General features: G+C 45.5%; 1 protein-coding gene across 1 annotated transcript in view; it reads left to right on the forward strand.

The window, feature by feature from the left end:
• The first annotated feature begins 347 nt into the window (after positions 1–347).
• CABCOCO1 (ciliary associated calcium binding coiled-coil 1) overlaps positions 348–15,704 on the forward strand; it is a 393,177-nt gene continuing 377,820 nt past the window's right edge. The window contains exon 1 of the mRNA XM_075000157.1: positions 348–518. The gene's annotated coding sequence lies outside the window, so the exon portion shown is untranslated. The remainder of the gene's footprint in view (positions 519–15,704) is intronic.

Raw genomic sequence — 15,704 nt, forward strand, 5'->3', positions numbered from 1 at the left:
GGTAAATACAAAATGTTATCCATTTACAAGTTTCAGACAATTAAATTTAACAAATGGAATGTTGGAAAATAAAGATTAACATCTAGTTAGTCATGACTGTTCTTTGTTTTCAGAATTGCATCTATATGTGGCTTACAGCTTCTCTAATTCTCTTGGTCCTATTCATGAATGACTTATGACTCAGGCTGGAGCACTTACCACATACAGTAAATTATGTAAGAAGATTGCACAATATGACTCTCCCATCATGCAATTTACACTAAATTGTTCACCATGAACCTTTGCCCTCCCCATCATGTAATAGGATACATAGCTGAAATGCAGACAGGAGAAATACAAGTTGAAAAGTCTGGTGTTACCTGCTCAGCTTTCATTTACTTTGACACTGACTTTTGTTAAAGTCCACGTAGAAACTGAGCATTAGGGCCTACAAAAGTGTTCTACAAATGAGCACAAGAGAAGGAAGGAGCCTCACAAGAGCCAGAGGGGGAACAGAGCAATTCCTGCAGCTGCTGCTGGTGAGTGGATACCCTGGGAGACAGCAGGGAGATGGATTATACCCGACTCCTGAAGGCAGAGCTAGCGGGGCTGTGCAGAGAGAGGGGCCTGACTGTGGGGAAGGAGACCAAGGCCCAGCTGATTGCCCAGCTGGAAGAGAATGACTGATCCGGGGGTGCAGAGCCTGTCCCGGCAGAAAGTGGCCGATCACCCTTGGGAAGCGTTTCGGATTCTTCGACAGGAGCGGGGGCTCGACTCCGTACTTCTTTGTATGTGGGGGTGGGGGGGCCGCATACCCAGGATTTTAAGAAACTAGTTTATTTTAGGGGGAGGGATGTTTTAGTTCTCTGCTGGACAGTAAAATAGTCTTAAATCAAAGGGAAACAAGGCTGGGAGATGGTGGTCTGTTGTACTAGTCTGAAGCTTGTCTTCAGGGAGGTGGAGATTGACACTGGTTCAGTCAATCTTCCGGGTTCAATTTAGTGCAACTAGAAGGAACACATTAAATTGAATCCTGAGGGTGCCCCTGTTGACCATGGTAAACTGCTGGAAATTTGACCTAAGGTACATCAACTCCAGCTACGTGATTCTCGTATCTGGGACTCCAGCTATGCAGTTCTTATAGCTGGGACTTCAGCAACTTATTTAAGTTGCCACTTCTTTGAAAGCTTTCATATAGGCTATGTCTACACGTGCACACTACATCGAAATAGTCTATTTCGATGAATAACGTCTACACGTCCTCCAGGGCTGGCAACGTTGATGTTCAACTTTGACGTTGGGCAGCACCACATCGAAATAGGCGCTGCGAGGGAACGTCTACACGCCAAAGTAGCACACATCGAAATAAGGGTGCCAGGAACAGCTGCAGACAGGGTCACAGGGCGGACTCAACAGCAAGCCGCTCCCTTAAAGGGCCCCTCCCAGACACAGTTGCACTAAACAACACAAGATCCACAGAGCCAACAACTGGTTGCAGACCCTGTGCATGCAGCATGGATCCCCAGCTGCCGCAGCAGCAGCCAGAAGCCCTGGGCTAAGGGCTGCTGCACACGGTGACCATAGAGCCCCGCAGGGGCTGCAGAGAGAGCGTCTCTCAACCCTTCAGCTGATGGCCGCCATGGCAGACCCCGCTATTTCAATGTTGCGGGACGCGGATCGTCTACACGTGCCCTACTTCGACGTTCAACTTCGAAGTAGGGCACTATTCCCATCCCCTCATGGGGTTAGCGACTTTGACGTCTCACTGCCTAACGTCGATTTCAACTTCGAAATAGTGCCCAACACGTGTAGCCGTGACGGGCGCTATTTCGAAGTTGGCGCCGCTACTTCGAAGTAGCGTGCACGTGTAGACACGGCCATAGTGATTAAGTTCAGAGATGTCACTGTCAAGCGAGGCTGGTCCCCTACCAGATTTGCTTTTCTTACTACACAGCAGGATGATTTGTTCCTGTACCTTCAGTAAGACTTCTTTAAAATACAGACAGCTCTACTGCACTCCTTTCCCCCTCATGTTAGCGTCCTAGGGAATCCTGCCCATCAGTTTCCTGAGAGAGTCAAAGCCTGCTTTTGTTAAGTCCAGGGTCATTATTTTGCCTCTTTCCTTTCTTCCTTTGGTTAGGATCCTGAACTTGACCATTTCGTGATCACTGCTGCCCAGGTTGCCATACCCATCTGCCTTCCTATCAGTTATTTCCTGTTTGTGAGCAGCAGATTCCTGGCTGGTTCCTTCAGCACTTGCACCGGGAAGTTGTCCTCAACTGTCTCTGAAAACTTTCTGGATTGTCTGTGTACTACTGTATTGGTTTCCCAACAGATGTCCGGGTGATTAAAGTCTCCTATGAGAATCAGGACCAATGTTCTAGAAACGTCTGTTAGTTGTTTGAAGAAAGTCTTGTCTACCTCATCCATCTGATCTAGTGGTCTATAGCAGACACTCACCTTAAGCTCTCCACAGGCTTTTCTCCTGTTTTATACTGGAGCTCTGACCAATTATACTGCTCACTTACATACAGTGCAACTCCACCACTTTTTTTCTGCCACCTGTCCTTCCTGAACAGTTTATACCCTTCCATGACAGTGATACAATCATGTGAGTCATCCCTCCAAGTCTCCGTTATTCCAATCAAATCATAGTTCTTTGTTCCAGGGCTTCAAATTCTTCCTGCTTGTTTCCCAGGCTTCTTGTGCTCGTGTGCAGAACATCTTAAATAATTAGCAGATTGGCCTACTTTCTCAGAATGAATCAGGGGTCCTCCTTGTGTTTATTCCTGGTATCCCACTTTCCTCCCTCTGTTAGCTGCTGCTCCGTTCACTGCTCCCTTTTCAAGAGTCTCAATTTTAATTTACCTTTGAAAGAATGAGAGTCACATGCTCTAATAAACTTTTAAGTTGATATTGCATATTTGGTGTAAACAACTGAGGGTGTGCCTGCACTAGTAAATTAGGTCGAATTTGTTAAGGTTGATTTTTTTTCAAGCAATCAGTTTCGTAAAGTTGAGGGTGCATGTTGACACTGGAACATGAAGTTGATGGAGTGCGTGCCCATTAGGGTTGGCAGCTTCTGCTTTGTCAGCAATGCACTGTGGATATCTGTCCCACAGTTCTTGCTGCCTACGTCTTGTGGTTAAGCTCTCAGTGTCTGAAGGAACAAAAAATACTGTGGGGGGTTCTGGGTGTGTGTCTCAGCCTCCCATAGTGCATGTATCACTTCTGCCTTCCTTTGCAAAGCAACAGCAAAAAGGTTTTGCACTCTTTTTTTACTGGGTATTCATGCAGGTGCCATTGCAAGGCTAGCATGGAACCTGTTCAGCTTCAAACTATTGTGCCAAGTATTATGAACACCTCATGAATTGAGCTGTGGTATGTGCAGAGCCTAAGGTGCTGCCAGACTGATGGAGAGTCTGAGGTGGACAGGAACGTATTCCTCTCCAGTGTTCCACGTTCATGTAATGGTGAGATGCTGGCTGCACTTGATGCTTTGTACGCAGTAGAGCACTGATTCTGTTGCTGTGGAACAAGCTCGGACTGGTGGGACCACATTGTTCTGTGGGTATGGGATGATCAGCAGTGGCTACAAAACTTCTGCATGTGTAGGGCCACTTTCATGGAACTTTGCACATTGCTTTCTCTGACCCTGAAGAGCTGTAATACCAAAATGAGACCTGCTCTAATGGTTCAAAAACTAGTGGCAACAGCTCTGTGGAAGCTTGCAGTACCAGACAGCTGCTGGTTAGTGGGCAATCATTTAGGAGTAGGCACATCTACAGTGCAAGGAGGATTGGTGCTCCACCCCCAGATACATTAAGAAATTACTCCTGAGAACCAAGGCTGTGTAAGTACAGTGCCTGCCACAGATCACACCCAACTACTTAAACCCTCTTGTAGCATGATTAGAAATGAGAACTAACCAGAGGTGCCCTCCCCTCCATCAGGGTCCATCTGCAAAGTGTCCTGGGAGGAGGGGATGAGCTCCAAAGTTAAAAAAAGTTCCTGGTTGTCAATGAGATCAGTTGTTCCGTTCACCTGTTGACCATTGTTCTCCTCCTCTTCCCCATCTTCCATGTGTTCCCTGCTGTTGCCAGAAGCTGCCTGAGGAATTTCTTGGGAGGTATCCCCTGAATGGGGATGGTGCTAGGGTTCTCCCACCCCAGAATCCCATGAAGCTGATCACAGAAGTGGCATGTTTGCAATTATGACCCAGAATGTCTGTTTTCTTGTCTTCTGTTGTGCCGTCCAGAGCTCCTTTATTTTCCTGCAGCACTACTGAGCAACCTTGGTCCCTCCTTTTTTCACTATGTCCTGAGAGATCTTCACAACCTCCCTCCAGCAATAAGGTCCTTGATCTCCTGCTCACTTCATGCTGGAGCTCATCTGCGACCCTGGGAATTCATGGCCAGAGGGGCTGCTATGGTGTGCCACCTGCTCCTCTCACCAGGCTGGCCAAATAGGAAATGAAATTCTAACTTTCCTTGTCTGTTTCTTGCACACCAGGGCTGTGTCTACACGTGCCCCAAACTTCGAAATGGCCATGCAAATGGCCATTTCGAAGTTTACTAATGAAGCGCTGAAATGCATATTCAGCGCTTCATTAGCATGCGGGTGGCAGCCGCGCTTCGAAATTGACGCTCCTTGCCGCTGCGCGGCGCGTCCAGACGGGGCTCCTTTTCGAAAGGAAGCTGCCTACTTCGAAGTCCCCTTATTCCCATGAACTCATTTGCATGGCCATTTCAAAGTTTGGGGCACGTGTAGACACAGCCCAGGAGAGCAGCAGAGCTGAAAGTGGTGGCCAGAATGGTCACACTGGGATACTGTGGGACATATCTAAGAGGCCAAGAACATCCAATTTCATGACATTTTGTCTGCACTACCCTAAAGTTGACCATGCTAGGTTGATTTTTGGCGTTACTCCTCATGGAAAGCAGGAGTACAGAAGATGACTTTAGAAGCCCTTAATGTCATCAGACTGGACCCTGTAGTATGGACTGATTGCTTAGAATATTGACCCCCAAGTCAGCCAAGTTTGGCCTAATGTCCTAGTATAGGCCAGGCCTGAGTCTGATTATTTCCTGTGCTGTGATTGATCTTAAACTCCTACACGACATTCAGTGCTCCTTTTAACTGCACATTCTGTGCTTCCCATCATACTACTGTGCTGCCTTTAGAGTCTGCTCTTTAATTATTTAGGCTTGTCAAATAAGTTTGACTGCTTTTATTTTAAGAATCTTCTTTATTATGCTATATTTTTGTGCTCTAATTTACTCATTTGCATTTTTGACCTACAGCAGGTATACTGTTTTTTATAAGCCAAACGATATACTGCTGTAAATTAATACTGTATGTGTTACTAGTATTGGAAGGTGTGAACCACAGAGAGTTTCAGAAGGTTGGTTTGAACTGATCCCCAAAGAGTTTACATGCTGATTTCAACTTTATTGCTGAGTATCTCACGATTTCAAAAGTCTCCCTTTTCCCTCAATACTTTGTCTATATGTTCAAAAATCTGCAGTGTTAACGAATACAAGCAGACATTCTAGAACCATTTTGCAGGGCAGAAGTGATTGCTACATGACTCATACTAGTCATACCTTGCAGTGTAATTCTCTCTTATGTTCTCTTGTACATAATGAGGCAAATTAAAATTCTCAGCATCCCTTCAGATGACGTAAGCTGGTTTTAGAAATCTGACTTTTTAACCTTTTTTTGAGATTATATGGAGACATTAATTTAAACAAAGTACACTGCCTAGGTACAAAATGTGAGGTCGGCTGCTCGGCATCTGCTGAAACTAGCTGTCTGCATTGATGACTGGTGCGTTCATGAATTTTTCAAAAAAGAAATCTAATATCTTTTTATAAGAGGCCAGAAAGGATTTTGGATGCTTCAGGTTCAAACAATGGATGAACGTCTTGGTTTTATAGAATCCCGCTTTAAGAAAATAACTTTGGAAGGAAGTGCATGTGAAGAAGTAATTGCATTGAATTAAATATTAATCGTGTGTAAAGGTAACTGATTAAGCACAATTGTAAACAGGTTTTTCTCTGTGGCAGTAAGCAGGGCCTCATGAAGGCAACTGGGACTCAGGGGCTACGTCTACACGTGAAGGCTACATCGAAGTAGCCTATTTCGATGTGGCGACATCGAAATAGGCTATTTCGATGAATAACGTCTACACGTCCTCCAGGGCTGGCAACGTCGATGTTCAACATCGACGTTGCGCGGCACCACATCGAAATAGGCGCAGCGAGGGAACGTCTACACGCCACAGTAGCATACATCGAAATAAGGGTGCCAGGCACAGCTGCAGACAGGGTCACAGGGCGGACTCAACAGCCAGCCGCTCCCTTAAAGGGCCCCTCCCAGACACACTTGCACTAAACAGCACAAGATACACAGAGCTGACAACTGGTTGCAGACCCTGTGCCTGCAGCATAGATCCCCAGCTGCCGCAGAAGCAGCCAGAAGCCCTGGGCTAAGGGCTGCTGCCCACGGTGACCACAGAGCCCCGCAGGGGCTGGAGAGAGAGCATCTCTCAACCCCCCAGCTGATGGCCGCCATGGAGGACCCAGCAATTTCGACGTTGCGGGACGCGGATCGTCTACACGGTTCCTACTTCGACGTTGAACGTCGAAGTAGGGCGCTATTCCTATCTCCTCATGAGGTTAGCGACTTCGATGTCTCGCCGCCTAACGTCGAAGTTAACTTCGAAATAGCGCCCGACGCGTGTAGCCGCGACGGGCGCTATTTCGAAGTTAGTGCCGCTACTTCGAAGTAGCGTGCACGTGTAGACGCAGCCAGGGTGTTTGGCATTGCCTTTAGTGAAGCAGTTCCAGACCACATAGTCAAGTTCCCTCCAACCTATAGAGTTCTTCACAATGCCAACACAAACCACATTTCACTGCCCAGAAGCCAAATTTATTCCTTTACTTTCAAATATTAACTGTATGTTCTGTTTCAGAAGTTCTCAAACTGTGTTGGGATTCCAAAGTGAGTCATGACCCATTTTAATAGGATTGCCAGGGCTGGTGTTAGAATTTCTGAGCCCTGCTGCCCGCAGTCAAAGCCTGAGGACTCCAGGCTTCAGTTTCAGGCCTGGGAAAAAGGCTCAGATTACGGCCCCCCCTGCGTGTTTCCTGCTTGGGGCTGAAACCTTGGGCCTGGGCTTTGGCTTTATCCCTGTCTTCACTGCTAATGGGCTACAGTCTCAAGCAGGCTCACAGGGGTAATAGAAGTCTCCTTGTGCTGTTACAATACAATTTCTTAGTGGAAATCTGAAAAACTCTACAAATACAGGTTAATTATCTCTGTAAACAAAGCAATGCAGTAATTACATGATAATTTAAATTGTCCCATTTTATACTTAAGTTCAAATTGTCATTTTAGGTGCACATTAGGAAGAACAGGAGATGGAGTTGAATAAATCATCCTAGAAATTAAAGGTAGAAATGAAAATCTGAACTCTAACATATTATTTCCCCAGTGTATTAAAAAGTGATTAAGGAGTAATGGAAAAGCTTTTGATTTTAGTAGCTTCTAATGCATTTCTACACTGCTTAATCAGCTACTGAGGCAGTTGAGGCAATGTGACTCAGAAGTTGAGAGATGGAAAATTACTGTCAGTTGTCAGTCTACAAGAATGCAGAACTATTAGGGATGAAATGAAAAAGGCAAGAGATGATTGCAAAAGCTTAGAACATAATGTATAACCTTTAGGACAATCTCTCCTCTCTGCTCCCACCAATAGATGGAAATAAAAAAACAGACTATTTAATTGGCTTTTAAAAGCAACATGGCTGGGAGCAATATATTTTGGTGTGGTTCCTTACTGAAATTCTAAAGGCTAATCTGATCTGCTTGAGCTGTCTTCCGTACAAGTCCCAAAACCATTACACCACTCCTATAATCACCACAGATTGTCACAAAGCACGGAGTGCATACCTATGTCCTATACAGGGCAATTACAAACACATTACCCAATACATGATGCCAACCCAAGCCAGAGTTTATTGCAGAAGGTTTAATACTGCACTTCTAATCTATACAGTAAACCCAGGATGTTGGTGCCACAGCACCCCAATGCTTTATTAGAATTAGCATATAAAGATACTGTAGACTAAGTACTGTATGTAACGTGTCAATTTCAATGTTACAATCTGGTGAATGTATGTATCCTCTTTTGGTGCATGTGTCATTCTTACATGTCTTGTTTATAACTTCACATGTGGATCTGTTTATAAATCTAGATGTGCTCATGAGGGCCATCACTGATGCCCTGGGACCTAGATGGCCTGTGAATAGTCTTGTTTGTTCTGAAAGCACAAACTGTGGTTGGTCCTAGAAAAATGGTTAGCCAGGCCACCTGATGGTGAAACCCAATTTGTATCCAGTAATTTTCCATTTAAGGTGAGAAAAGTTTGAAATAAGCACAAAGAAGTCCCATCTTGTGCAAAAGGTATATAAGAGGAGGCAAACAAAGAATAGGAAGTTGCCAGATGCCAGGAGACCTCCATATAACCGTGTAAGATGCTTGCTGAAAACACCTAACATTGAACAGGGGGAAGTATCGGCCCAAGCTAGGAGGCTGCTTAGCTTGTGAAAGAGATAATTAAAACAACTGTTTAAGGTAAAATTTGCAAGTAACAGGTTTTTTAGTGGATTGGAACTGGCTAAGCATTTTTTATTCATTTTAATTTAGTGGCTTACTTTGATGTGACTGTTTTCACTGCAATCACTTTAATCCTACTTTTTATATGTAGTAAACACTTTTGTTTATTATCAAGGCAAGTGTAAATAATTGTTACGTGGCTGGAGAGAAGGGGCAGGGAGGAGCAACCATTGGGCATATTTCTTTTGCATTGACAAAGAGGGCAGACATCCTTATAACTGTTCCCTGTGGAAAACTTTTACATGGAGTAAGAGATTTATTTGAGGTTTTGATCCCTTTGGCGGGTCGGGGGAGGAGGGTTGGTTTTCTGGGCGCTGAGCCTTTAGAACTGAGTCCTCCCAGAGCAGAGACAATTCAGTATTTGTGCTGTTCAGCAGGATGGTAGCTACCCAAACTCTGTGCCTTATCTGGGGGAGACCATAGGGTCTGGCCCAGCAGCACAGCATGATGGGGAGCCCCAGAGTTCAAGAAGGTAGATGTCAGTGGTTTGATCAGCACACTGGAGGACAACCCTTAGAGGACTTATGTGAATTTTACCCATCACAATTGGCATCCAGTTTTAAGCCCCCTGGTTAGCCTAGCTCCAGCTGCTCCACAGCAAAGCCTAGCCCCTTCAGAGTATCCTCACTTTTGCTGCCCTAGCCCATGTGAGTCTTGGGACCAACCCATTTAGGTTCTGCACTGACACACTATAGGAGTCTTTCCTGATCATTTGTGTTAACTATGGGAAAACTCATCCTCCGGGGAAGGGTACTGGAGGACTAACAGCTATTAAGTGAGCTCTCCAGCAACTTCTCTGCAAATGGGTGGCTTCCAGACCAACTTAAAATACAGACATACAAGCAAGCACAGCTTTGAAGCAAATGTTTGAGAGTTTTTGTGTGTATAGAAGGAAGATTTGGGCGAAAAGGAGCATGAGCTAATGTGTAGCTGTACCCTAAAAGAGCAAAAAATACACAAAGTCCCCAGAATTCCCCTTTCTTCCTTACATATGAATATTCATACACTGTACAAATATGCACCTATGGTCACAGTGTTATGTTACATCAGTTTGCCTCGTAAATATTTACAACTCGGAATGAAAACTTATCTAGGGAGTACCGTGTTTTTATTGCAGTCTGGCAGTTATTTAAAAAATTACAAAGTATGTCTATACACAGTCACTATAATGAGTAGTCAAAATAAATAATCTAATGTCTGACTTGTGGAAGAGAATAATTAGCTCCCCAAGGGTCATCCAGCCAGGCAGTATGTAAAACTAGGGCTATTAAAAACATAAAATATTTAAGAACCTTATTACTTTCATCAATTACAATTACATATTGCTCTGTTATTGATGTACAATCCATTGATTCTGTTTTTTAGTATGCAATATTTCTAGGGCAATTTATCATTTAGAAAAAAAAATGTGTATCTCCTGAGTGGCTTTAAAATCCACTATAGAATCAGATATAAATTTCAACAGGTGTCTGAGTCTGCAGCACTGGGGATTAGTTCTGCCACGAAATGCCTGATCCTGTACCACTGAATTCAGCATGCTACTTGTCATGGCAGAATTCAGTGCAAAGACTTTCCACAAAGCCCTTTGCACTGCTTAGGCCCTGAACAGGGAGTTTAGCTGCTACAGAAGGTCTTGTGTGATCTTAAACTCCATCAGAGTAAACACTGGGGTTTTAAGTGTATCATAGAATCATAGAATTCCAGAGCTGCAAGGGACCTCAGGAGGTCATCTAGTTCATATGCAGTAACATAGTTATTTGCTTAATTCTTATTCATTTGCTGATGTTGCACTTTATGCAAAATACTTTAAATCCACAGATATATACACTAGTGCTGACCTCATGAGCAGACCACATGTATGCTCCAAGAAGACTGGAGAATAGAGGCGGCTTTAAAAAAAGATCAGTTAAATAACTCCCCCCCACAGCGGCTGACTTGGCTCCCTAAAGAAATTAAACTATCTGACTCTAAAGTGAACTTTAAATGCACTAAAGAAATACATCTTTTCTACTAAATGATGAATTGCTCCAGAAATATTGCAACTTAAACCCAGAGGAATTCTGTATCAATAACAAAACAAACGGTAATTGTAAGAGATAAGAGTAATACAATTCTTGTGTGTTTTATATTTTGTTTTCTTTTAGACATTTGAGTTTTTGTCTAAAATCAACATTTAAAAGATTTCCCTAATCTCTCCTGGAAAATTGTAGCTATTGAACAGAGATGACCAGTGTGGGGATTCCAGGGGTGCCCCTGCCCTGCCCTCTTACCACCCCTTCCCCCAGTTCTGCCCATGCCCTGCGTCTTCCTGCAGAAGCTCATGCTGCTCTTGGGCAATGCTGCTCTGGGAGAGAGCAAGGACCACCCCCCACACTCATTGCTGATGGTGAGTGCAGAGCAGGGGGCAATACTTGGGGGGGTTTGCATGTGGCCCCCTATGCACTCCCCACCTGTTGCCTCTGCTGTTGAACTTACTCACTTGGTGCCCTGATTCTCTGAGCATTCAGCAGGCTGCTCTGGAGCCCTTGCTTAGAGAGGGAGATCCCTGTTGGGGACAGGACTTAGGAGAAGTATTAGAGTCCCAGGAGGCAGGTTTTTCCATTTCATTTCAGTGCCTCAGATGTGTATTCCCTGGCTTGGCCACTGCTCCTTCCCTTGTCTCACAAGAACACCAGACCTATGAAAAGCCCATTTCTAGGATCCAAGGGAAGAATGACATACTTTTACAGGGGGGTGGGGAGTTTGAACCCACAGATTTTAGGCACATGAGCTCGTCCTGATGAAGTATCACCCCTGAAGTCTTTACTTGGACAGCTCCAGGTAGGGCGTTGTGGTGATGTGGACAGCTCCAGGTGGTGGTGATGAAGCTCCCTTCCACATGCCCCTGAGCTTTCTTACAGGAACATTACTGGCTGTTTCCCTTAGTCACTGTTAGGGAGTGAAGGGAGAGTGCACAGTTTGCTTCATTTCTCACTCTGGCTGCAGAGGGCAGGGGCTGATGAGTGTAGACTTTGCTCCAGTTCACTGACAGGGACAGGAAAGGGAGGTGCCAAGCAGCCCTGGTACGAATCTGAGGGGCTTGGCTTGGCCCTCCATCTTCCCTACACTCTCCTACACACAGAGGCTATGTCTACACTAGCCAATACATATGAAATACGTGTTCAGCGCCTCATTAGCATGCGGGCGGCCGCGACTCTTCGAAATTGATGTGGCTTGCTGCCACGTGGCTCATCCAGACGGGGCTTCTCTTCGAAAGGACCCCAGCTACTTCGAAGTCCCCTTATTCCCATCTGCCCACAGGAATAAGGGGACTTCGAAGTAGCCGGGGTCCTTTTGAAAAGGAGACCCGTCTGGACGAGCCGCGCGGAGGCGAGCCGCATCAATTTCGAAGTGCCAGGGCCGCCCGCGTGCTAATGAGGAGCTGAATATGTATTTCAGTGCTTCATTAGTAAACTTTGAAATGGCCATTTGCATGGCAATATCAAAATTTTTGGCTAGTGTAGACACGGCCAGAGAGAAAATCCCCAGCCTTCAGCTCCTCCTCACCCCCAACCCTGACTCCTCCATCCCCCACACCCGCTGCCCTGAGCCCTCTTCACATCCCAACCCTGAATCCCGCACCCTGTCACACATACACCAACCCCCTGTCCTGAGCTGTTCCCCCTTTGACTCCTGCACCAGTCTTCATAATTGCAATAACTGAGCAAATGTTGAAAGAGTCTGAACCAAGCTGAAAGAGAGTGAGCCAGAAAAAGAAGATGAACCTGGAATAGGTTTGCTTCTCAATAAACCTCACAGAAAAGAGATAAAATGGGGAAATTTGGAGTAATGCTCCATTTTGGCACAGCTAAATACATGTGTAAAGTTTGAAAAATAGAAGAAAATGTTGTTGCAAGACAAATTGACTATTGCCCTTTTTTATTGAAATGTAGCAAATAAGAATTTATACAGATGAAGAAAAAATACACTTGATGGAATTTCCATTTAAAAATTCCTAGAAATAAAGCACACATTTTTAACAGAGAAGATGATTAACCACTGGAACAACCTACCCAAGGAAAGTGGATGGCTAGGGATGGCTTTCAGGAAGCTGCTGTAGTCAAACCTGAGCTCCTGGGCTCAATGCAAGGGTAAAGGGGTGAAATTCAGTAGCTTATGATATACAGAAGGTCAGATTGGATGATCTCATGGTCCTGTCTGTCGTTCACATTCCTAGGTATGTCTACACTACGGAGTTATTCTGGCATATTTTATTCCACAGTTGTTATTCCAAAATAAGCTATTCTGAAATAATACGTCCATGCTACAGGAAAGCCCCAAAATAAGCACAACTTATTCCAAAATAGCGGCCACTATTCCAAAATAGCTTTACTGCGTAGACATGCTCTCTGAGTTCTGCAAATTCTGGAGAGTACATGCAATTGATAAACCCACATAGGCAAAGTCTCAGACCCTGGTGTTCACAATGGCTCCTTAAGCGTTCACAAGCCTATCCAGCCACTTATCAGGCTACATTTTCACAGCCAATGTTCTTAAGTATTGTGATACAGCTATGAAGTGCTAAACCAGCCCTTTGGCCCTGATCTGGGGCACTCATCCTACACTCAAGTAATCTGATGTGATTGAGAACTAAAGAAGGTGCATACGTTAATAACAAATCTGATTCTGTGTTGTCTACTTAAGTGCTTTCAGAAAGCCTTCATCAGCCACAAAAAATGCACACCATGTGTAATAGGCAATGGTAGGTGACCAACCGTCCCATTTTGGGATGCCAAAAAGTCCCAAGTTATTTTTTAAGATGGGCAAATTGTCTCATATTTAGGCCCTTGGGGGGCTGGGGTGGGCTCTGCTGCTTCCTTGGGGCTCTGGTGGGCAGAGGGAGCACCTGTGGCTGCCACTTTCCTGGGGCTCCCAGGGATTGGGGGAGCGCCAGTTCCCCAGGACTTGGTGAAGCTGGCAAGAGCCTCCTTTTCCAGCCATTTCTCGCTGTTCCATATTTGGGTGAGGGAGATACGATCACTGTAGGCAAAGTGGTAGCAGTGGGCACTCTGTACTCCTTCACAATAGAGTGTTCCAGTCTGGTGTCATCAAATGCTGCTGTGCACAATAGGGATGGTATTAGTGGGAGTAACAAAAACCTGTTGCAGCACAAAAGGTTGGCTTTCTGGTCATGACAAAGAAAAGAGCCTTCCATGACTAGTGGAACATATTGGAGAGAAAATAGCTGAGTTGTCCTTTAAATACAACCCCTGTGCAGACAGCACAGCCCCTCCCCGAAGCATCTTAAGCATCATGCAGACATCAGAGAGAGAGAGACAAACTCCCATATGAAAGGCTCATGAGCTACTTGTTCCATGTTCCACAGTACACAACAGCACTACTGTATATATGTCCCCAGTTGGTCCTTGTCAAAGCTCTCAGATGCTACGCCCCTGTGTTAAATGTAGCCTTGTCACCAACCTTCCATGGGTGGCTGAACAGCCCTGACCCTCCCCAGGTGGCCATACAGCTGCAGCCCTGGTCCCAGCCCTCTCCAGGCCATGGAGCTGCCACAGCTCCGTCCCAATCCTGGCCCTCCCTGGGCAACTGTCCTACCATGGCCCTGACCCCGGCCCTCTCTGGGCGGCTGGGCTGGCATGACTCTGGCCTGGCCCTCTCCAGGTGGCTGTGCTGCTGCGGCCAAGGCTGCAGTCCTGGCTCTCCCCAGGCATCTGGAGAGCCGCTGCTCCACCCTGGATGGCTGGCTGCTGCAGACACAGCTCTGATCCTCCTTGGGCATCTGGACTGCCCTGGCCCCAAGCCTGGTCCTCCCCAGACAGCTGAGCTGCTGCCATGGCTCTAGGCAGGCGTGCCGCAGACCCTGCCTTCCCTGCGTGTCTGGGAAGCAGTGCCAGTCCCAACCCTTCCTTGGCAGCCGAGCTGCAGCACCGCGACCCAAGCTCTCCCTAGGCAGCTAGGAAACATAGGCAGCTTTGGAGAGGCAGTGCCTTCCCTTGCCTATGTAACTCACTGTTCATGTTGAATGGCTGGCTGCTTTTGTGTCCCATTCTAGATCTTGTTAGTGGCCTGGAGCACCTGAGGTCTTTCTGTGACAGTAATAATGGGGAAGCACTTGCTCTTCACCACAAAATCTGGTCTGTTGTGTTGAATGGAAGCTTGGTGGTTGCATCTGTCCAGGATGCTTGTATGGCTGGGATTATGATTTCAAGATCTGTGTATTAAAAATATTTCCCTAATACAGGTTGAACCTCTCTAGTCTGACATGTGCTCATCCTGCAACATCCATAATCTGGCATGATTTTAGTTAGCTGGATGACCACTTATCATGGGTGCGGCCAATTGTTCTGGGGTCCCATAAAGTTTGGTTACAGGCACCAGTCCTGGCTCTCAGTGCTCTGTGCTGTTATTTACCCCTAACTGTCTTCTAAGAGCCCAGTAAGCAGTGGAACTGTTTGTAATGTGATTGACAATATGGACCTGATGTGGTTTGGCAAATTCTCTCACTTAGCACCAGTCAGGTCCCAAGAGTGCTGGACTAGAGAGATTCAACCTGGATTTTAAAATAAATTTTCATTGATGGTGAGTCTAGACACTTACTATTACTTAATTCTCCTCTGGAGAGAAGGCTTGCAGCTGACGTGAGAGCTTATAGGAGTGCAGAAATACCTGATTTGATTAATTCCACGTGTGGTTTTCCTTGGCAGAAACAGAAGTGAGACCTAATACTCAAAAAGTGCAGGTCTTCCCATACTTTTTATTTTTTCTTTCCTTGCAACTAATAGTCAGCCCATCTGTAACAGATTGTGTTTAAGACTAAACAATCCCACACTAGTTTTTAAACAGCTCAAGGGAAATACTAATAATGGAGTCCCTAAGGCAAATTTCCTATTACTTTAATAGCACTTTCACAAGTGCCAATCTATATTGTTGCTGTGCAGTGTAGCTTAACTTGGCTATAGGTTGTAGAAGCAGTCATTAGTTGAGCACTATGCCAAGTATACCTCAGTGCAGAGCTTTTTTGTGCTGGTAGTTGCTGGTTCTA

The sequence above is a fragment of the Carettochelys insculpta genome, chromosome 7 (genome assembly GCF_033958435.1).
Source record: "Carettochelys insculpta isolate YL-2023 chromosome 7, ASM3395843v1, whole genome shotgun sequence".
Classification (NCBI taxonomy): domain Eukaryota; kingdom Metazoa; phylum Chordata; order Testudines; family Carettochelyidae; genus Carettochelys; species Carettochelys insculpta.